Source organism: Silurus aristotelis, assembly GCF_946808225.1.
Source record: "Silurus aristotelis genome assembly, chromosome: 21".
In the NCBI taxonomy this organism is placed as follows: Eukaryota; Metazoa; Chordata; class Actinopteri; order Siluriformes; family Siluridae; genus Silurus; species Silurus aristotelis.
The window spans coordinates 5,229,217-5,252,261 of NC_139594.1; the positions used below are offsets into that span (position 1 = coordinate 5,229,217).

Here is a 23,045-nt window from a genome sequence, read left to right on the forward strand (position 1 = left end):
AAAGGTCCACTGTTGGAGCAATCATTAGAAAATAGAAGAAGCTAAACATGACTGTCAATCTTCCTCAGACTGGGGCTCCATGCAAGAACTCACCTCATGGGGTCTCATAGATCCTAAGGAAGGTGAGAAATCAGCCCAGAACTACACGGGAGGAGCTGGTCAATGACCTGAAAAGAGCTGGGACCACCGTTTCCAAGGTTACTGTTGGTAATACACTAAGACGTCATGGTTTGAAATCATGCATGGCACGGAAGGTTCCCCTGCTTAAACCAGCACATGTCCAGGCACGTCTTAAGTTTGCCAATGACCATTTGGATGATCCAGAGGAGTCATGGGAGAAAGTCATGTGGTCAGATGAGACCAAAATAGAACTTTTGGGTCATAATTCCACTAAACGTGTTTGGAGGAAGAAGAATGATGAGTACCATCCCAAGAACACCATCCCTACTGTGAAGCATGGGGGTGGTAGCATCATGCTTTGGGGGTGTTTTTCTGCACATGGGACAGGGTGACTGCACTGTATTAAGGAGAGGATGACCGGGGCCATGTATTGCGAGATTTTGGGGAACAACCTCCTTCCCTCAGTTAGAGCATTGAAGATGGGTCGAGGCTGGGTCTTCCAACATGACAATGACCCGAAGCACACAGCCAGGATAACCAAGGAGTGGCTCTGTAAGAAGCATATCAAGGTTCTGGCGTGGCCTAGCCAGTCTCCAGACCTAAACCCAATAGAGAATCTTTGGAGGGAGCTCAAACTCCGTGTTTCTCAGCGACAGGCCAGAAACCTGACTGATCTAGAGAAGATCTGTGTGGAGGAGTGGGCCAAAATCCCCCCTGCAGTGTGTGCAAACCTGGTGAAAAACTACAGGAAACATTTGACCTCTGTAATTGCAAACAAAGGCTCCTGTACCAAATATTAACATTGACTTTCTCAGGTGTTCAAATACTTATTTGCAGCTGTATCATACAAATAAATTGTTAAAAAATCATATATTGTGATTTCTGGATTTTTTTTTTTAGATTATGTCTCTCACAGTGGACATGCACCTACGATGACAATTTCAGACCCCTCCATGATTTCTAAGTGGGAGAACTTGCAAAATAGCAGGGTGTTCAAATACTTATTTTCCTCACTGTATATATATATATATATATATATATATATATATATATATATATATATATATATATATATATATATATATATATATATATACACACATACATATATATGTATATGTATATATATATATATATATATATATATATATATATATATATATATATATATATATATATATATATATTACTCAATCTGGGTTATCAGGTGGCAGACTGTGATCCGGATGTGGTTCCAGTTAACAGAAATCTTTCCCTGAAAAAATGCTGTAACTGAGCTAAAAAAAAAAGTGCAAGTTCAGTGACTCTGTGAAAATTTTGTGTTGTGGCTTGCTGAAGTCAATCAATTACATTTATGTAAATGATATCACTGAGAGGCGACATAACTAGCTAAAGGGTTACAGACAAACCATGCAAAGGTTTTTCTTTTTTCCTTTTTTCATCTGATTAGCAAGCATGTCTTGAGCAACAAAACAGATATACAGAGAAAAACACAAAAACACTAAAATTTAAGTATAATCCCTTTGAGCTGACTAATATTTAAATAATATATAGATCAACTATAAATAGTTTAAAAGTATAAATTGTCCACTGTGCCCACTGTCAAGTTAAATTGTGGTTTGAAGTAATATCAAGTGATTATTTTTGACATTTTATATCAGGTTGTGGGATCGAGGTTCCTACGACCACAGGTAACTGCTGAACATTAAAAAAAGCTTTGCCTTGCTGCTGCTCACAAACTTAGTTAAAAATAAAACAAAATGAAAGGTGTTTTTAAGGAGCAATTCTGTGAGCTTTCACACATTATTTTTGGACAAGTTTTGCTCTCATTTCTCAGGCCCTCTAGATCTACACTATGCTTCAGTGAATCTTAACCACAGGCTTGTGGCCTTGACATCACTGTAGAGACAGAGTTCTGACAGCGTGTGAAACCTGATGTGCTGGTTTGGCTGCGGTGCTACTGACATCTTCATCCCTGACAGCAGATCCCCAACCCCACAAGCATATTTAAACTCTCTCACACACACACACACACACACACACACACACACACACACACACACACACACACACACCGCAACCTTTTCCATCTTTATGGTCTTTCTGACACACATTTAGACATCCCAATTCATAATGTAAAAAAAATAAAAAATAATAATAATTATTGTTTAAACGTTTTTTACTTGACCGGTTCCCCTCACTTATGTGTCTATGGTGCATTTTGGCAATATATTCCGTTTTCATAATCAAATCTCGATCTCGAACTGTCTTGATCTCGATAATAACGTATGCATAAATAAAGGAAACTAACATCATCCTTGTCCTGTGCACGCAAACAAATCATTTGTCAGAGTGCATCCTCTATCTCAATTTGTGTGCTCAAGTTCAACCTGCTACCAGAACTATAAAAAGGCCAAAGGAAGTCAATGTGCTGACAGATGTAACATCCTGTTGTACTGTGGAGAATGAGAGTGAGACAGAGAGAGAGAGAGAGAGAGAGAGAAAGAAAGAGACAGGATGGCGCTCTCTGTCTTCCAGGTATGGGACAGGAAACACATTTAAGCAGAAATAAAAAAAAAAACATAAAAAAAAAAAAAAAAAACTCCCTCTAAACTAACAGGTGAAAACCACATTATGGCAAACATTTGCACTTTTGCGGTTTGTTTCTTGAGCTACTGATTTTTGAGAATGTGAGCCACAATGGTGGCATCTTATGTAATCCACAGCTACAGAACAGGAACCCTATTTGTATCACCTGTTACCTATTACTGGATTCACCTAATTGTGAAACCTGAAATGAGGGCCTCAGTAAGGACACTGTCCCCTGACAACTGCACAAAGGGCTTGGATGCTTGTTTGTGTTACTAAGCAACACCCGATAAGCACCAATCAGCTCCTTTGTGAGTAAATGTGACCCAGATGCACATTCTGTGGTGTTTTTAGCAATGAAACCATCAGCATGCAGTCGTACATTTTCGTACGAATCAATGCCTGATGCCTCTTACCCATTAACCATGTATGCATGCATTAAAAAAAAACACATTGCTGCATGACTCTTGACCACATACTGGTTTAGATATTGTTGCAAACATCAATCAATTATTACTCACTGGTAAAGCTATATTAAAATACCAAGTGGATGAAATGAGCAAATCCATGTATTTAGAAATACAGTAAATGAGAATTTATGACATTGACACATGTAGTGACTTGATCCCATGACTCCATGTCACAATAACCACACAAGCAAACTTGATGATAAGCGAATAAGCGAAGCCTTAAGGAGAAGTACAAACACTAACCGCTTCTCTACCTCTACCTCTACCTCTTTTTTTTTTTTTTTTACTTTTTAATACAAATGTAAAAGCATGAGAAAATCACAAGAAAGCATTATCGTACATTTTTATCATAAACTGAGCTCAGGTTACTGACTGAGCAAAGTTCTGCATGCTCTTGCAGTGTCTCCATACGTTTTTTTCTCAGGGTTCTCCGTTTTCATCCCACCTCCCAAAAACATGCCTTTAGATGGACTAGTTTACCTAAATTGCCCTTCGGGTGTGCCTGCATGTGTGTCTGATTCACTATGACCCTGACCCACGAGCAAGCAGTCACTGAAAATTCGTGAATGAACGACATACAATAAAATCATGCTAGTGCAAATAGTCTGTGGGCCAAGAATACAATCAGGCTGACACTTTGGATTTGAAAAGAATTAATGCAAGAGTCAATATAACAAAGAAAAAAGTTTCTTTTTAAATATAAAGATTTTTACTACATGAGCTCGCTGCATCGGGTATAAAAAATAAAACACTACTTACAAATAATATAAATTTTTCTTTTACATCTGATGCATCATTTTTAAAGAACTTTCTTTTTAATCAAAACCATTCATTTACGATAACCATCATAAATAGCGTCATCTGGCAAAGTAGAATCGAATTGATTCAAATGTGTTTTGTTGTTCCTTATCTTCGAATATTAAATCGTGTAAACGAACACCACTGGCCGCCCTGGTGTGTGGGTGTGTGCATGCGTGTACATGCACATGTTTTAGTCGGCCCTTTCTCCTATTTATCCGTGTTTGCGCAATGATGTATGTCACAGTAATGGTCCTGTTAGTTTGTGCCCTTTCAGCCTTGAATGGTGTGCAAAGAACATTTATTCTGCTTTGATGCTGTAATCACTCATATCAACATGCTCATCGCAGTAAGTTTTCAAAGCCGCAAAGCACGACTGCTGTCACGAATGCAGCAAGAGGTGTGAAAAAAAAAAAATTACAGCCACAAATCTCGTACACGAGGATAGTTTTTTCCCATACAGAATTTAGCCCCATGAATCTGAGCTTTATGTCTTGACACATCTGACAGGGAAAATGACAAGCTACGAATGCAGCAGACGGTTTAACAGAAGTTTGAAGCAGCTGTAAATCTTAGCTCGCATAATCTGCTGTACTGTACATTGTCAAACGTAATGATATTGACTAGATCTTAAGTAATGTAAGTGATATGGGAGATGAGAGCATGGGGGAGAGAGAGAGAGAGAGAGAGAGAGAGAGAGAGAGAGAGAGAGAGAGAGAGAGAGAGAGAGAGAGAGAGAGAGAGAGAGAGATATTGAGAGGAGAAGGAGGAGGAGAAAAAAAATTCCATGTGGAGAACAAGGCCACAGAGGGAGTCATGGGTGAATCTGTATGACCTTAGCTAAACTGATAGATCGTATTCCTCTCTCTCATACTCCAAGGCTAAACACTATCATGCTATTAGCACACTATCAGGCCACTGTCATTCATTCACACCTCCCTACTGACCTGGCCCAAATACTTTCTCTTGTTACTGATTCTGTCCGACAGTACAAACTAATAATACAATACAATACAATACATCATGCATAATTGATACAAACACGTGTATGCATCCGCAATTGCCAAAGCCTGAGCACACTAATAATGATCTTTGATTTTAGCAGTACCTGCAAGCATTTGCTATATTACTGCAGGCCAATTATTTATGTGTTGCCAAATATTTGTTACTTTCCAATATTAGCACCTCTTAACTCTTTGCTCTATGGCGAATAAATAGTCCTTTCTATTGTGACTACTGACTTTCAGGGACTTGATTCTTCTGGTTATACATCTTCTATGCTGCAGAAAATAACTAATATTTCTATATTAATAAAAGGTCTTGGTGGGTGCAAAATGTGACATAGAAAGTTGAACATTCTGTTTTCACAACAAGCTACCGTGTGTTTTTTTTTTGTCAGCGTCTTCGAAAGAAGAATTAATGTAAGTGATAAGAGAAACTAAACAGAATTCTTATCTGATTATTCAAAAAATGTATGAAGCCCAAATGCTATGGTGTAAAGCAAGCTGCAGGATCTCTTGTGTTGGAAACAAATCAAACTTCAGGGTGGTAACAGTACAGTAACTCCAATGGTACTTGGTCGCTGATTGCATTATTTATTTCTTGAATAATGTACTGTAAAGCCTTTTGCAGTCTCATTGGTTGGCAACTGCAGTGTTTGTCTACAAATACAAAAAAAAAACGTTTTCAAAACCCCATATTCAGATGTGGTTATATATTAATTTGCAATCAGAATTTCCTATAAAATTCAATAACTGCGTAATAATACTACTAAGATCCCAGACTTGAACAAAAAAACAATGCTCAGCCGGTAACAATGATGTAATAAAGAAAATGTCAAAGCCAGAGACACTGCAGACTCATCACAAGATATTAAGGTTGGAGTCAGTAGCACAGGGGTGAACAGGTACGAGACAGGACGCATGCAAAGTGAGAAATGCATAACAAGCACAGCAAATCGGAAACAGAACAAGTCGTTTAGTTTTGCATCTTGCTGTCCCTTCATTATCCATGCCCACATACACGCACACACACATCACAATCCAAAATCTCAACATTAGGTCTGCACATATGCTTGCATGGAAGAAGTGATGCAATGGACTAAAAGAGGCAGCACTTTGCACTGACCTTTAACCTTTGCCTATTAATATCAGAGAGAGGAGAGAGGAGTTCAGATTGTGTAAAGGTCTGCAGTAAGTGCTCTTTTACTTCTGCCTGCCTGACGTCATGCCGACCCCATGCTCAACCATCAGCAAGTGCATTTCAAAGCTCACTAATAATACATTAGGCCTGCATATCTCATTTCAGCAGTTACCGTTGGTCAAATGCTCATTAAAGACAACACACTAAGACATCTGATATCCAATCTAAGCCATTATTGGATTTCGAGACACCTGGATTTTAGTTCGGTAATCAGGTTATTCGGGGCATGTATTCTGGTAATCGGATATATTCTGCTTTTCCTAGTCTGCTAATGTGCACTCTGTGGTGTCGATACCTAGACTTAACATGAGTCGGTGTAGGACTCAGATTCAGAATCAGTGCAATATGATTGGATGGTGCACTTCCATAAGCTGGTTTTGCAATGGAGATGCAACTGTGATATAAACAATAAATAAATAAATAAATAAATAAATCACAGCATCACATCTAAAAATTTTTGTTCAGCAGACACCTGAAGTCTTAAAAGTAAACCTCTAAACATTATAAGCCAGACATTTGCATTGTCAAACTCCTCTTCCTGTGTAAACAGGCCGATCTTTGCCCTATTAAGTAAAACAGTACCAGCCGCTCTAATAAAAACGTATACATTTGGCTTGTGAAACTACACGGCACCTTTTAAAGACATTTTCATCATTCACGGTAAGTATTTAATTTCATTTTATGAACATTTCACAATGTTCCAGCAAAGGTGTGGCATCAAAAATGATAACAAACAAACATAATAAACGAATAAAAACACTTGGGAGTGACACTGGGGTTTAAGGTACATTATGAATGAGAATGTTTATTACTATCATATCACTCATAAAGAACACAGACCTTGATATACAGCTAGACGCCATTTATTTGTGCAAAGTCTTCTGACAAAGCATTATTTTTTTTTATTCAAAGCAAAAATCGAAAAAAATCACCTGCAAAACAAAATAAATGTAATGCACTTTCACAGTAACCTGCTCGTCAGACTTTGAGAGTTTAGTTGCATGCTCCAGGTGCAGATTTACCACAGAGGTGCGTGTTGTGAATTTAGAAAAAAATCTCCCTATGTTTGTGGTGTGGGTTGTGTGATTAAGGCAAATTAACACTAATCCATTATCCCTTCCACATGGTACAAGCGGGAATTTATGTTTTCATAAATTCTATTGTGATGTGGTTCATAATTTATCATTTAGGCTTTGAACACAAAGCTCTCGTGCAACCATAACCAGATATATAACAGCTGTGAAACTGAATCTGAAATGGCTAACTCAGCAAAAACAAACAAAAAAAAACCCTGAACCTAACTGATAAACCAAGTTGTAAACACCTTTATGTTCCAGCTTTCTACTTTAAGTTTATTAGCATGTTCAGTAGCATGTTCATAAACTGACATTATGCCACTTCCTCTTTCAGATGGCCTGTCGAAGAGGTGCCAAATATTCCTTGATTTCATTTCCTTACTTAATTATTTATTAATCAATTATTTTTAAATATAAAAAAGCATGCATTTAAAACACCATATCACCAATTTAAAGGCATTTTTGGGTCGATAAATCAGGTCTTTCCGTGCATGCAGTGTTTTAATCAGCTTTTGCTTTTTATGCCAGCACATGATTTAGATATTAAGTTGTTTGCATTTATTTGAAGTTTCTGTACCGGGTGAGATGATCGGTGTGCTGTAGATCATATTAAGATCCTGCCATAACACATTTGTGTATGTTTTGCTGCTCTCCTACATGTTTCCTGTACTGTGGTGCGTTTGGTTAACTGGGACGTTGTTTACCGTTCATGTTTTCCACCTCACATTCTTAATTTTGCACGCTATGGTGCTGTGTTTTCCTCCAAAATCTCAGTGCATAAAACGTCACCATCCGTCCTGATTTGACTTATGTGTGAAAACATAAAGAGAGTTGCAACGATGGAGAGAAAGTATTTGGATAATGGATACTGTAGCAAATAACAGCAACAACCAGACAGACATTTACTCTTTTACTCTTCACTATATTTCTCCCGTCCCATATCAAAGAGGCATGGCTGATAACTACCACACACAGTGATAATACACATGGGCTAAAGGGCTAAACTCACACAAACACACACACACACACATACACATACACAAAGTACAAACACATACACAAAGCACAAACACATGCAGACAATCTGATTCATACACACACTTGTACAACCTGAAAAGGGAATCAGTCTTTAATTATTAACATTACCACATACACATACACAAGTACTTCTTACATGTAATAGCTGTTAATGGTTAAAGCTATTAATTGCATCAATACATCACCTTTTATGTTCCGTGTGTGTGAAACAGTATATGGGGTCTTTGATTCCTTCACTTTGTGTGTGTGTGTGTGTCTGTTAGTATTAATATATGAAGTCTTTAATTCCTCTTTCAGTTTGCGTGTACCTTTGTCTGTATGTGTGTGTATTTTGTGTGTGTCTGGCAAGTACATGTATAAGGAGTCTGCTTTCAGTTGTGTTTCTGCATGTGTATGTGTGTGTATGCTGCATATATGTGTGTGTAATATTGGTATATAGAGTCTTTAATTCCTCTTTCAGTATGTGCATGTATATATGCGTGACTATGTTTGTGTGTCTATGTGTGCATTAAAAATGTGCACACACTCACCAAAATTCTGTCAATCGAATACCTGCCCACCTACCTCAAAGCCCTTATCACATCCCACACATCACCACACATCTCTCCGATACCCCAACACTGCTTTATCGTCCCACCATCTCTCAGGAAAAGAAGAAGACCTGCATCACGATCCTTCTCTGTTTTGACATCTAGGTGGTAGAATGAACTTCCTGAACCGCCGAGTTACTTAGCGGTCTTCAAGACCTTCCACTTTCCCAGAAATATTTACCTCAGCACTTAAAAAAAACTTTCACATGCTTTGAATAGAGTTTGAAGGCTGATAGTATTGGCTTCATGAACCAGTATCAGGATCAAGAGCATCTGCCTAATGCCATAAATAAAAAAATGTTGCCTTGTGCTTTTTTTTTCTAAGGTTCACACAACAATAAATGCATTTATCTGCACCTGATTGGTCAGGAAGATTTCCAATTAGAAATTCTTGATTGTTCAAAAGGCGTCTTTATTTTAAATAAAACACAGCTGCTCGCTATCTTACATTACCATGCATGAATACGCTATGACTCTACATCTAAATGAAAGAAAGAAAAAAAAAGTAAGCATATAAATGCATGTGGTGCATGACGGAAAAAGATCTGCTTCGCGATAATTCAAAGCTGTGATCTTGAAGGTTGGCACAAATAGCAGAAGAACAAAAGAAGCATGTGTGAAAAAAAATTTGGCTTTACTTAACTGAGACCGTATATACGTTTGTGTCTGAATTAAAGCAATTCTTTTAAATTAAAACTTACATAATGGACTGATCATAACCATGCCACCCTAGATGATGTAAAAGCAGGAAAGAAGTAGTTTCACCCCACGTCTTGAGACTTTGTAGGCTTCTCAAATTGTTTGAAATGTAATGCCTGTTAGTTTTACTCTGGCTTCTTTTTGAGAATGTGAAGAAACTGCATGTTTCAGTTTAGCCACAGTTTCCTCTTAGACCTAGTGCTAAATATACAGTGTGTAGAATACAGTCTGTATTTCCCCTATGGATTAACGATTTACAGGAAAGTCAGAAATCCTTAATTTTGCCATAATGGCACAAGAAGTGCAGAACTGGAGGTTGAATATACCACTGGTGAAGATTCGAAAGCATTTTGGAGGATATGAAATCGGTTTGAGGATGGCTGTTATAACGACAACTGATACGAGACCATAGAGAATCATTAGATAGTATTTACATCTGAGGAAAAAAGAAGAAGTGATGGAGACTGCCTCGAGTTTCTTTGAGGAAATTTCAAATTTTTGTCGTAAGACTTCTTTGCACTAGCTAGCTGCTAGCTTTCGTCCAAGACTGCAGGCACACTTGGGTAGCCTCTTGTGATTTTTTTTTTATGGTTTGTTTATTGCTGTTGTTCACTTGCTGCCAGGTTCTTAGCATGTGAGTGAGAGGAGACAGGAACAAACAGACATGGGTATGTAAAAATAGACAGCAGCCCTGGTGATTGACACTTTCCTCAGATATGCCCTATGGGGTGGAAGTCAGTTAATGTACTTCTTCATTCTCTTTCATCCGCTTACAAGGACCACATCGGTCTCCACTACACACAGACACAGACACAGACACAGACATAGACACACACACACACACACACACACACACACACACACACACACACACACACACACACACACACATATATTTCTCCGACATTAAAACTGAGATCAAAGCAACAGCCACAAAGAGCCGATTGAAGCATATCTTGACTCAGACATGATGCAGTTGAGACATTAGCCAAAAGCCTTCACCAAAACAACATCATCCCATTAGCTGTTAAATTCACACTAATTCACTACTCCATGTCTTGTCTTTAAGTACGTCTAGACAAGACAAGGGCCACCCGTTTTTGTCAAGTCAAGTCAAGTTTATTGCTATAGCACTTTTCACAACGGACATTGTCTCAACGGACATTTGTTCCAGTAAAGATGTCTGAGGCTGAGAACTCTTTTAGATACACATCAGCCAAACAGGCGCTGAACACTCATCGCATCATAAACGTGTTAAAACTAAGCAACGTTTTGTTGTATGGATATTTTAGCCACCTCTCAAATAGTTTGTAAGACTGTGACTTTTACACTAGCACATACACTCCAATACACACATGCACATCCGTTTATGGAGAGTTTACAGGCTTGTTTGACAGCCATACTCTGGTTGCCACTGCACGTTGCCTCCTGAACGCTAACCCTATCATTTGACAAGTGCCCTATCATGTGCTTTATCAGTGTGAGAGAGAGAAAAAGAAAAGTAGTGTGTACATACAGGCACCCACACAAGTGAAACTAAAAAATTTTTTTAATTAACACCCACTTCTTCTGGGCTCCTGATAACAGGATGCAGTATATTTCTCATACTTAGTCAAAAATGAACGGAGAACTAAAACAGCTCGCTTATCTCTTCCAGGAGAGAAAATAAGTCGACCGCAGAAGTTTTTTTTTCTTCTTTGCTTGCTGGGACATGAATGTTTCATAACACCAACTCGAAATTAGCAATGATATTCTACATATAAATGTCTCCTCAGTGAAAAGGTTACCAGTAATAATAAAATTTTTTAAAGTTTCATATGGAGTATCTGCCGAACTGGTGCCTGTAGACATCATACGGTTTACAAGTACATAAAATAATCAGGTGTCTACACTGAAACTAATGAACTTTACACAGGCTTTAACGAAAGACAGTGTCTTTTACACTGTGTAACGGGTGAAATATGTTGTGGCTCCTTATGTGTGCAAGGCCGAGGAATATGTCCTTATTATTTTCTAATGCTCATTTTTAAGTTTCTTTGACTAACCTGTAACGCTGTTGCCAAGAATAATAAAAAAGCAAGAGTTTTGGAAACCTGTCTGTGCTTATATGATTTCTGTTGCAACTGGAGTTAGCGAGCTCTCCCTTCACCCAGACTCAACGCGTTACAACGGCTTGTATCTAAACAGTAGCCTACCAAGTAAGTCATTGTTCACTGTCTTCCTCCTTCCTTTCACAACTATTTCTCTCTAGTTTTTTTTTTGGCATCGTCGTGCGTTTAAAAAAAAACGTTTTTTCTACCGATGCCGTGCAGCTCAGAACACAGGTGAGGTGCGTTTTTTCGTTTCCGTTCGGAAATTTCATTGGTCTAATGTTATGGGGTTCAGTTTTTTTGGCTTGAAGTTTGTGAAACCAGGAAAAACCCAGGAAAAATTAATAAATAAGCCGCTTCGTTGTTTAATCCACGGGGTTCAAAACGTGGGAAAAAAGTAACGGCTCATAGTCCGAAAAATACGGTAAACATTTTTTTTCTGACCAATCAGAATTACAAATCAAACTTAAAAACGATTTCGTAGCATTAATCCTAACTTTTACCATTAAACTTGTTGAAAAGTTTAAAACACTGCAGCTTTCAATCAGAGTTTGAAACTATTGAGGCTGGAACTAACGATTATTTTGATAATTGAATAATCTGAGGATTAAAAAAAAAAAAATGGATTAACCGGATAAATTTGATGTTTTGCTTATTATTACCACATAAAACCTGTATTCAAGGTATTTATGTATAAAATCTTACTTAAAAAAATGCAAAAGCCACATATTGAGTTTAACTATCTTTAATTTAGACATTTTAAAGCTTATAGTAGCTGCTTGTTGCGTGAGGATTTCTCCTTTCACCCATTTCCCCTTGTCACTCATGCTGGGTTGTGTCTGTAAAAAAATAAAAAAATAAAAATTAAATAAATAAATTCAGTACAATTTGTGTAAATCAACATTTGTATTGTTTTTAATGATAATTGCTGCAGATGGCAAGTTGACAACCATGCTCAAAATAATCAATCTTAAATATAATAAAACATTGTTTTGAGAAATACACAGAAATTTTTTTCAGTTGTGAAGGATATAAGCGTCTAGAATTAATAATTAAAATAACTCATCATTCATTTAATTTTGTATAATAATTAATGATATATGCATAAAATTAAATATACAAACATCGAAAATAACATAATGAACGTAGTAAAGCCGCAGTAAATCACGTTTGAAAACTGATAAGTTAATGTTGTAGACAAATGCTATAAAAAAAGAGAATGAAACGGAGAAACGCAGAAAGCTAACAGGCTCGATAGGAAAAAAAAATAAAAATTTGCATTAGTGTAAAACCAATGCAGTGTGATAATTTACTGCTGCTGTTATTTGCTGCTTTTAGATTTAGGTTTAGTTCATCACTATGTCAAGAGCGAGGTGATTGCGCAAGTCACGACCGAACAGATCCAGTGCGACTGTCACGAAGTTAGCAAACAAACAGTCTACACAATAGCACTCATTAAACTTTACCATTTTCACATGATGAGGAATTGAACAGTTTTTACTTACTGTGGTGATGTTGTACCTTCATCCGTGACACCAGTGTGTTTTCTTTTCATGTGCTCGTGCATCACTGTGGTGCTTCCATGCCCAGGCTTCTTTGTTGCGTTTAATATAAAATGCTCCCATGAATTAGATGACTTTGGACGCACACATTTTCCTGCTGCCGGTTGACCCTGTACTCTCTGCCATTACACAAGCGGCTGTTTTATCCTGCCGTCACGCAAACCAGCAACTTGATCAGCCCAACTAATCTTCTTTGTCATCGAATTTCATTATCCATTATTTTGTATTTTTCTCGATTAGTTGTTTATTATTTTAATAATAAATAGCTAGAATTGTGAACAAACTTACCAAACAGAAAGGGAACACTGATTTTGCGATCTATAGTGTGTTAAAAGCTCAAATTGTCCATCTTTTTTTACTCGTTTGATGTTTTACCCCAAAAAAAGTAAAGTGGGCTTAAAAAAGTTTAATGACGACTAATATTCTCTTGAGAAAACTTTTAGGGAATTTGGGGACCATTGTGTCCTTCCTAAAAAGCTCCCATGGTTGCCTTTAACGTTCACATTGGGTGTGGCTCGAGCAGGATTCAGTTCATGCTATTGATCTGAAAGCAGATCAAATTCAGACAGGTCTGTTTCACTCAGACTGTTTTTGTTTGTGTTTTTTTTTTTTACACAACACAAAGAGTATAATACGAAAGCAATGTGAGAACCGTGCAGATCTAAGTCTGAAGATCAGTACAGTGTTTTAAAAAAGAAGTCAGCTGTGAAATAGGCTTTTGAGCAAGGCAGTGTAATATATACATAATCAGAACAAGAAGATCATGTGGATCTTTTTTCGCAAATATTTCGGTACACAAATGAAGTCAGAAGAGTGCGCAGTCAATGTCATGTATGAGTCTGATAATCTGCTGGGAAATTCCCCTATGGATCTCTGTTTAGACACAAAGATGCAATGATGCTATTTTATGAGAGAATAGAGACCAAAAAGAACAGCTTAAAAACCCTATGAACTGTTTTTGTTCACTAACTAGCATGACATGCGATCAGAGGCAGAACGAAAGGGGGGGTGCTCTTCAATTCAGGAAATTATAGCTATATAAATATATATATATAAATTCTCTACTAGGGGGGCATGGAGTTTCGCAACAGCAGTAAAACTAATAGGAGCAACATGCACATAAAAGAGTGAAGAATGTTAATTCTCGACCCGTCGACAGGTCCTAGCATTTTAAGTGGTGTCTAGCTAAAAATGTGAGCAAATGAACTCACGGGAATTTTAAAAAGGTGCTTTACAATGTTGGAATTTTAATGAATGGTTTGCTGTATGTCCCAAAATCAGCAGAAACCAAAATCGTCTAAACCTGCTCACATCCCTGCACATGAGTATTTTTGGTTCTTATCACTGTGCGTACAACTTATCAGTGACCCACGTCTTTGTCACTGCCCTTTTTGGTGCATTCACAAAAAAAGCTGACACAAACTCACACATGCACCCACATACCCAAACACATACAAAACCACCGTTCCATTTACTGACAAAACACAAGAGTCTAGAGAGACAGTCAAATTAACATGACATTACTCTTATTAATGTACAGGTGTTGATATTTCCACACTGAAACAGTTTATTCAAACGCATTAAAACGATTTTATGCAAATTCTCATAGTCTCTTCTGCAAATGTCCCATAGAAACATTGCGTAATCTTCAATCTCCTGTTTCAACATGCGACTATGCAATGATTAGGCCACACAAGTCAACGGCAACAAATCCCAGAAGAACACAAAACTGTGAGTTTGGGCATTCTCATGTTAAAAAGCACAGGATCCATCTTCAACTGCCCTTCATGGACATTCATGACTTCTCATTACCATGCGGATGGGTCTAATCCCATCACAGAGGTCTGAACTGAAAGGACGGGCTCGACAGAGACAGATCAGAAAGAAAGTCTTAGCTCTGGAAAACACCCCCGTCCCTCTCAGGAACGTTTCATGAACCATCCAACTTTTTTTTTCTTCTCTTTCTGCATCCCAACAGGAGGGATCTGCACTAGCTTCTCCAGCTGCACAAACAAAAGCAAGGAGAAGAAACAATGCACCAAGAAGATAAGAGGAGGGGGAACGTACAGACCCTTGTGTGTCCCTGTTTCCATTTCTTTACCTGCTCTGGCCTTTCAGACTCTCTGCAGCCGAACCACTGCAGTAGATCCTCAAAGCTGCAGACAGCATTAAAGACCACAAACGCCAGGGTTGGATGGAGCACATATAGCCACTAATTCATCTGAATCCTGCGGCCTGGAAAATGGAGAACATTATCTCTATGTGGGAAACAACCAGACACAAAGCATTTTTATGCTAGTGTAAAAATTGCACCTGTTTTTCCTACCCTCAAACTGTAAAACTGTGGTCACAGATGGGCAAGCTGTCACAGTGCATGATGTTTAACTGTTTTAACTGGTGGTGTGATGATTTTTAACTTTTAAAAAAAGAACTGCTTGCGTAGGACATTCAATTGTGATGATTCACTTGAAAAATTTCCTCAAAGTAAAAGAAAAAAAGAAAACCCCACACTTGAATTTGTCAATGTGGCACAGCGGGTAGACTTTTGTTCGTGTTACGAAATTTAACAGACGCTTAAACTGTTATTTTATACCAGACATCAGAAACCCTACGATTTCTTCATTCTTACCAAATGTTAAAAAAGTTTACATTTAAATTTTGCGGCATTCCCTACAACAGAAGTCGGTTAAGGTAGAGTCGAACTGCTGTGGGTATCTACACTGTCTGGATTACACTTGTACACATTTGGGGAAATCTCTGATGTTATATACTGTAAAACCATACATAAGAAAAAAGATAGTGTCAGATAGATACATGAAGAACCCATGTAGGTGGCCAAGAACTGGTTAGAAAAAAAAGTGGAAAACCCTTTTGATTCCCTTCAGTTTTTTCCTTTGTAGGAACTTTTTATTATTTAATATAGAACCCATTATTATTCATTTATCTATTATAGAACCAGATTTTAAGGATTCTTCAGGTACCCTGCCCTATTTAGGCACCATATCAGACAGCGTTCCTATAAGTAGTCCTTTAAATCGCTTGGTAAACTCTATTATCAAAAGCACCCTGAAGAAATCATTTTTATTCCGCACTGCTGGTTGAAAGCATTACTTCACTCCTTACAACCAAAAGAAGCTATTTCCCGAAAACAAAAAGCTACATGTAAAAAACCCATTCATGTTTTCATGTGTTTCTTTTGAGAAATCTCTATGGGTTGCCTGTAGACAGACAGCAAGTGTTTCTATTTCTAGTGAAGCTTACAACCCTTGAGGTAGTTAAGAAACCATTATTATCCAGAGAACCCGTAATAAATCATGTTGAACACCCGTATGCACAAAATGGTTCTTAAAAATGTTTGTTCATTCCTTTTGGGGGAATTCAGAATGGTTGCATGCGGAGTCCTACGAGGAGTGTTTTTTTACTTATCAGAGAAAGTTACAGCTAGTACCGTGGTAGGAAGCCAAAATGAATTATAAGATCAAAGTTGACTTTTTAAGCAAGAACAAACACGAACAGCAGCGACCTTTAAAAGCAGGACCATTGAAGGCGCTCTCTTTTTTCTCATGAGTTGAAAATGTGTCCTGTCCTAAAATGGATAAAGTTTTCCTTAGCTGGATCCCTGCTCAGTAAATATTTATAAAGTTTTTCCCCACGGAGCCTGGGCTACATTTGTCTGCGAAAGCCAGACAAATTGTCCTGGGTGTCTATTCTGTATACAGCATAAATTTTGGGACGTGCTTTTCAATGGTCCCTTTGCTAAATGAGCGCATGCTACTGTTTATAAGACAGACATGTCAGACAGGCAGCAGGCAACTGATTGGGAAAGAGACAGGCCATGTGTGTTTTTGCAAGGGAACGGTGCTTGAGGTGAGGCTGTTTCTGGCTTTACTGGGACACGCCCATTACTTGGCACAAAGGTTTAAGAGCGCCACGCTGCCGGCTGTGAGTTGCAACTTGCCGAGCAGCAGCCACCGCTAAGCAGAAGGCGTTTATTTCGCAGCTGCCACACCCAGAACGAAAAGTGTTTCTCAGTCCAGACATGTATGCTGGCTCAAAACCATCAAGGCGGTAAGCTCTTAATGGTTCTCACACCACTAATAACAATTAATATCACGCAAACGAGCATAGGCGCCAACAGAGATGGTGCGTGGAGAGCTGATGAATGTTAGAGCTTCCATGCTTCTGCAGAGTTCTTCAGCATCCAGCATATTAATTATCATTTTAGAGTGGACAGTAAGCAAAGTGATCGATGTATCCAACTGTAGAAAATTGCATTATGCACACTAGATACATGCATAAACGTGTTCGGACAGTTATATGTTAGTTGCTTACTTGGGGAAAAGAAGGGCTTTTTTACAACACTTTAAAAATTTGTGACTTTCTTTTGTTTCGAGAATTCTCAGAGGATTTTTTGGACCTGATTTCTGCAAGAAAAGAAAAAAGAAAGAAAGAGAGAAAGGAAGAGCAGAGAAAGGATAGCTCCACCCCCGTGTTACATTACCCCGCCCTTAACCTCTCGTGTGACCAAGCCCAAGAATCCCACACTTCCAGTTCCCACCACTGCACGCCTCCTCCATTTGTTTATCCTTCCGTTCACTCATACATATGTTTATTTATTCGGCTGTTTATTTAGTTTCCTTTCTCATGCACTGGTCATAGGGATTTTTTAAGATTCAAAAAGTGGCCTGGTTACACCATGTGACCTTGGGCAGACCTGATCACATGGACCGAATTTCCCTGCTTGAACTTAGTGCCTTCAGGGAAGAGTTGAAGCGTAGGTTAATAAACTTTTGTGGTCGTTTTCAACCACTTTCAGTAACTGTGATTCAGAACGTGACCAGACTGAAAGCGTCATAAATCTGTTTAGTTTAACGTACATGTCTAGCTTAATTCTGGGAAACAAGCCCAACAACAAGTCAAATACAGCAAGCAACCAACAAATATTTACCATGCGGTTTACAAGTGGCTAATCATTTTTCCTATTAACATTTATTTACCTTATCTAAACACAGTTATCTTAACCCTAGTGTTGACCCAATGACACAAATTTAGGGAAATCCCTAATCAGTAACGAAGGAAGGTGTGAAGTACGCTGTGTAAGTCAGGGTGAAATGTCCTAACTCACATAAACAGTTAGGTTAGAACACGGACACTTACGGCAGCAATGCAACTAGCGATCATTGGAACTCAGTTATGTAATGATATAAAACAAGACATGACATGCCGTTTCGTCAGCTGTGTGTAACTTCGCTTACACCAATCAGACGTTGGTTGATTTACTTTAACAACACATGATGACGTTATTTGTTTCATGATCGCAACAAATATATTTTTAAATAATATTTTCCTCCTGTTCTAGTTATAATGAATTTTGTGGTATATCACGAAAACAAGTTTCTTTATCGTTCTCTTGCATTACAATAGCTACAAACAATAGGTCCTTTATCAACCTGTTTTCTGACGTGTCATTCCGAAGAAACCTACAGCTTTAAATCTGACATTGGAGACTCCTTCCAAACATGCTAGAGGATGTTCTCCTCACTGGGAATTTCACTCAAATGTGTTTATGTTGAGTGTCTACCTTACTACTGTAAGAGCTGCTTTTATAGAACACTGATCAACATCTAATCACCTTCTAACTAATCAACATTGCTGTAACACAAATGCCGCGATGCATGCTTTTCTCACAAATTTATCATGCATAATAGCAACACTCGCTGATACATCCTGATATTGTATTGCCCTGATATTGAAGTGTTGCACGACATCTTTTGCCTCCCATAACAATCTAAACGTCAAGAATTTAACTTTATCCCACAGTGTGGCATTTAATTTCACAACACTGCGATCAGAATCTACAGGAAACACAACGTCCATGACCTTGATGCAGATAGCATTTTTCACATTTGTTATGACATATTTACTTAGCGTAAGAGCTGTTACCTGACAAAGGAACGGTACACAAAAGAACAGAAGACAAACAGAAAACTCTCAGTTTCCGCAGAGGATAAATCTGAAGAACATTCAATGGTTATAGATAGAATTGTTTTTGTTTTGTTTTTGTTTTTCCTCAAGACTTTACCTGCTAAATGACACAAACACATTACATCCCAATGATTTTTATCATTGCACTCGGACGTTTCACTGCATCTAGTACGATCTTTTTTTAATTTAAAATGATAAAGCATGTTTAAACTTTTAATTGCAGCAGTCTCAATTGAATACTAGTTCACAAAAAAGTCAAAGGTTCTACAGTCAGGAACCCTAAAACAAGACCAACTAAAACCCCTAAACAATTCCAAGACCTTTTAAGGAATCTATTTTTCAACAACACCAAAAAATGTTCCTTCAGGTTGTTCCTCTGGGAACAATTTTTTTCAAAAAGGTTTTCCTGCAGAACCTTTCAGCAGAGTCGTGATTGTATAAGTTCTCTAGCAAACTAAAAATCTGTAATTATTCAAATAGATGATTAAAACTTAGCACGCATGGCACCAAACACTACAGGGTTCAAATTAGAGTCCCTCTCTTGAACAAATGTCAGACTCTTAAACAAAGATTTTGAAGAACTTTAACTATTCAAAGGACCTCAAAAGAACTCTTTTTTTAAGGGTACAGTTTATTGTTGTTAATGGACCTTTAGTTTGTTAATTTGGAAGAAGGATTTACGTAAACCACAATGTTCTACAACTTTTTCCCTGTAGGTAACCAAACCCTTTAACATGAACAAACAAAATAATTTTTTTTTTTTTTTTTTTTACAAAGAGCCTTCAAAAGGTTCCTTTAAAAGTATATTTTTTATCTGAGAGTCTCAGAACAGCTGGAGAGTTCCTTATGTTACAGTAAGACACTGAATTATATTGTCATTATGATGCTCTAGAAATGATGTTATATGTGACTTGCATTAAAAAAGACCCTCTGTCTGAAAACCCAGATGTCTCAGCACAATCTAAAGAATAATGGAAGTCTGGGTACAGGGCACACCACAGTTTTATCCACAGCTGGGCTTCTCTATCAATGAATCCTGTGAATGTGGGTGTGAAGAACGTTGTCAGCAGTCAGTAGTCATCAGGGACGTCATTGACGGCTTTATTCGAAGCTAATGAAGCATAGAGTGGCATAAGACAAACACAGACAGTAGACCTGAGATATAAAGTACACCAAGGAATTGACCTGCCAAAACCTAAATATGACCTTCAGGTGTTGAAGGAGGCCATCAATAGAGCCTCAGTCAACACCTGATATTTCTGCCATGCTCCATCTGTCCTCTCCTGTCTTACTGGCCTTTAGAACAGCTCTTATCATCACATTTCACTGTTTGCTCTTCTCTACATCTCATGCACTCGAATGTATTGTTTAAAAAAAAAAAAAATCAGCCGCAGATCTTTATAAAACAACAGAGGCCAGGCTGCACACTTAGCACATACACAAACACATTCCCTTCCAGAGTCTGAAATGCCCGGAATGATGGATGAACACCTTTCAGCAATGCAATGAGTATTTCCTCCTCCATATCAGCTTATCTGTAAACTAAAGAGAGGAATCTCGTACTAGAGAAACACCCCCACCCCATCTCTTCCTCTGCCCTCTCGCACTCTCCTGCTCCCTGACATGAAGGGGTACCAGAGAAGAGAGGGATTAACCTTGTGTTCGAAAGGCCACGTGTTTTTTTTCCAGCTCTTGGAAGCATTTTTACCCGAACCTTCGTTTCGGTACTCAGCAGTGCCAGCACACAGTTTCATCAGAAGTAAGTTCTGGTAAAAAAAGCAGATTGAGACACCCAAGCTCTCAAAGGCGCACCAGCATTCTGCTGTCTTATTTCACAATATTGTATTGCTGTTCTCTTCAAAAGAGCACACAGAAGACCTGTCTGAGTCTGTATCACTTCTGTTATCAACGTTTTTAGAAGAAAATGTGTGGTTTTGCTTCTTCTCTTGTATACTCCTTGGGAAAGGGAAAAAAAAATAGGGGTGTAGCCTATACTGATATGATACCGAAAATGCTGGATTGGGTATCAGGTCCGATTTTCCAGACCGATCCATTTATTTTAGGATATTTTACACGGATCTTGCATGCAAACATGGTTTATGCATTTGTTAAGGGGGGATTATGCAAATGTATTCTGCCAAATTAAAATAAGTCTTAGAAGTAGTTATACTCAGTGGTTAAGGTTCTGTGCTTCTGATCAACTAGTGCGAGTTAAAATCCCAGCATCGCGCTCAGAACCACAGGGGGTTCAGCAAGTTGTTTCAGAAAAAATAGCATCAGTCTTATCAGCCAACACCCAACCCTTTTCCACTGGACAAGCATTAACTAAAGTAAATTTCTGCTAGAAAGAAAAAAAAAAAAAAATTTAAAAAAATTTGATGCATGCATGGAAAGAGCTTTGGGGCACCAGGGGCACTCCGAAAGCACATTTTAACCCTAACACAAAGATATAATAGATCCTTTGTCTTATTAATACATCCTTCTGGAACAATGCAGCCATTGCGGATGAGAAAATCCCCCGAAACTCCCAATACAAGGATGAAGTGGGTGTGAAGGGGGGCGTCTTTCATAGCATTGCATAATATAGAGCAGCACCCTGCAAGGTGTGTGTGTGTGTGTGTGTGTGTGTGTGTGTGTATATATGTGTATGCATGCATGTATATAAACGAGCACAGTCCCTCCTGTTGACAAATGAATGACTACAATAAGGGACATACAAAGAAGACCCCCCCTCCTTTTGTTTTTCAGACTGTTGATGTTTAACTGCAGGCGCGTTACACATTAAATCCTGCTCCCCAAACGCGCGCTCGTGACAGATGTGAATCAGTCTAATGGATCCTTTGATATAGACGTCTTTATGGGTTTATGGGTGTATATTTAATTCGATTCTCTACTCTATTCTGTATGCATGGACTAGTAATCCTCCATATTAATAATGCATGTGGAAATTACACATCATCGAATGAAAGAGGCAGACACGCATTGTATAGATAGAATTGGTTGTTTTGCATCATTGAGTCAAACCAATTAAGCCCGTGCATGCTATGATTTGTCGCATAACACTTTATCATATATATTTATAAAGAGGAATAAAATCACTCACCCCATGTGAGATGCCCGGAGCAGAGAGAAACAGGGCGAGCTGGTGAAACGTTACACACTCCTTTACATTCATTTACAAAATTCAGTCAGTTGAGTTAATTCAGTCCAAGTCCAAGTGGTTTCTTGATCCCTAACAACAAACCAGTCAATGAATCTTAAAAGAGAAAAAAAAAATAAAACCCCGCCAATAACACTACAGAAAGTTCAGCTCAGCCGAGAAGCAGGAACATCTACAGGAACAGGCGGCAGTGGTTAACAACAGCAGATCTGGTGTAAAAAAAATGGTGCAAATAAAAAAATCCTTAGGAAGAAAAAAACACTGTCTATCGTCCTTCCTATAAATAAAAAAAGTTCACATTCCGTTTGAAAAACACACTTTCTCAAGTGAAACTCCACGGACCAGACGAGTGAGAGCTTTACTGCAGCCTTCTGTCGGTCAGTACAGCTATCACACACTCACACACACACTCTCACGCACACACACACACACACACGCGCGCGCACGCACAAGTACACGCCTCGCACACACCTCCAGCTCGAGCGCCTACCTGAACTGTCTGTGTCCAGACAAAGAACCATAAGGTGCCAATATTTGTGCAATGATAAGATCTTGTTTAGAATCAACCAAGTAAAAATGTTTGTGTTTGTGTTTTAAAACGCTTTTTATTGCTGCCTTAAAAAAAAAAAAAATTTCTCTTTTCCCCCTAGGGTCCAAATGAGCTCC

At 38.3% G+C, this 23,045-nt stretch overlaps 1 protein-coding gene across 1 annotated transcript in view; it reads right to left on the reverse strand.

Annotated features, from left to right (window-relative positions):
* The window catches only part of s1pr2 (sphingosine-1-phosphate receptor 2), a 31,384-nt gene extending 8,381 nt beyond the window's left edge, over window positions 1–23,003 (reverse strand). Inside the window, exon 1 of the mRNA XM_083524577.1 lies at window positions 22,323–23,003. The gene's annotated coding sequence lies outside the window, so the exon portion shown is untranslated. The remainder of the gene's footprint in view (window positions 1–22,322) is intronic.
* Between the last annotated feature and the right edge of the window lie 42 nt (window positions 23,004–23,045).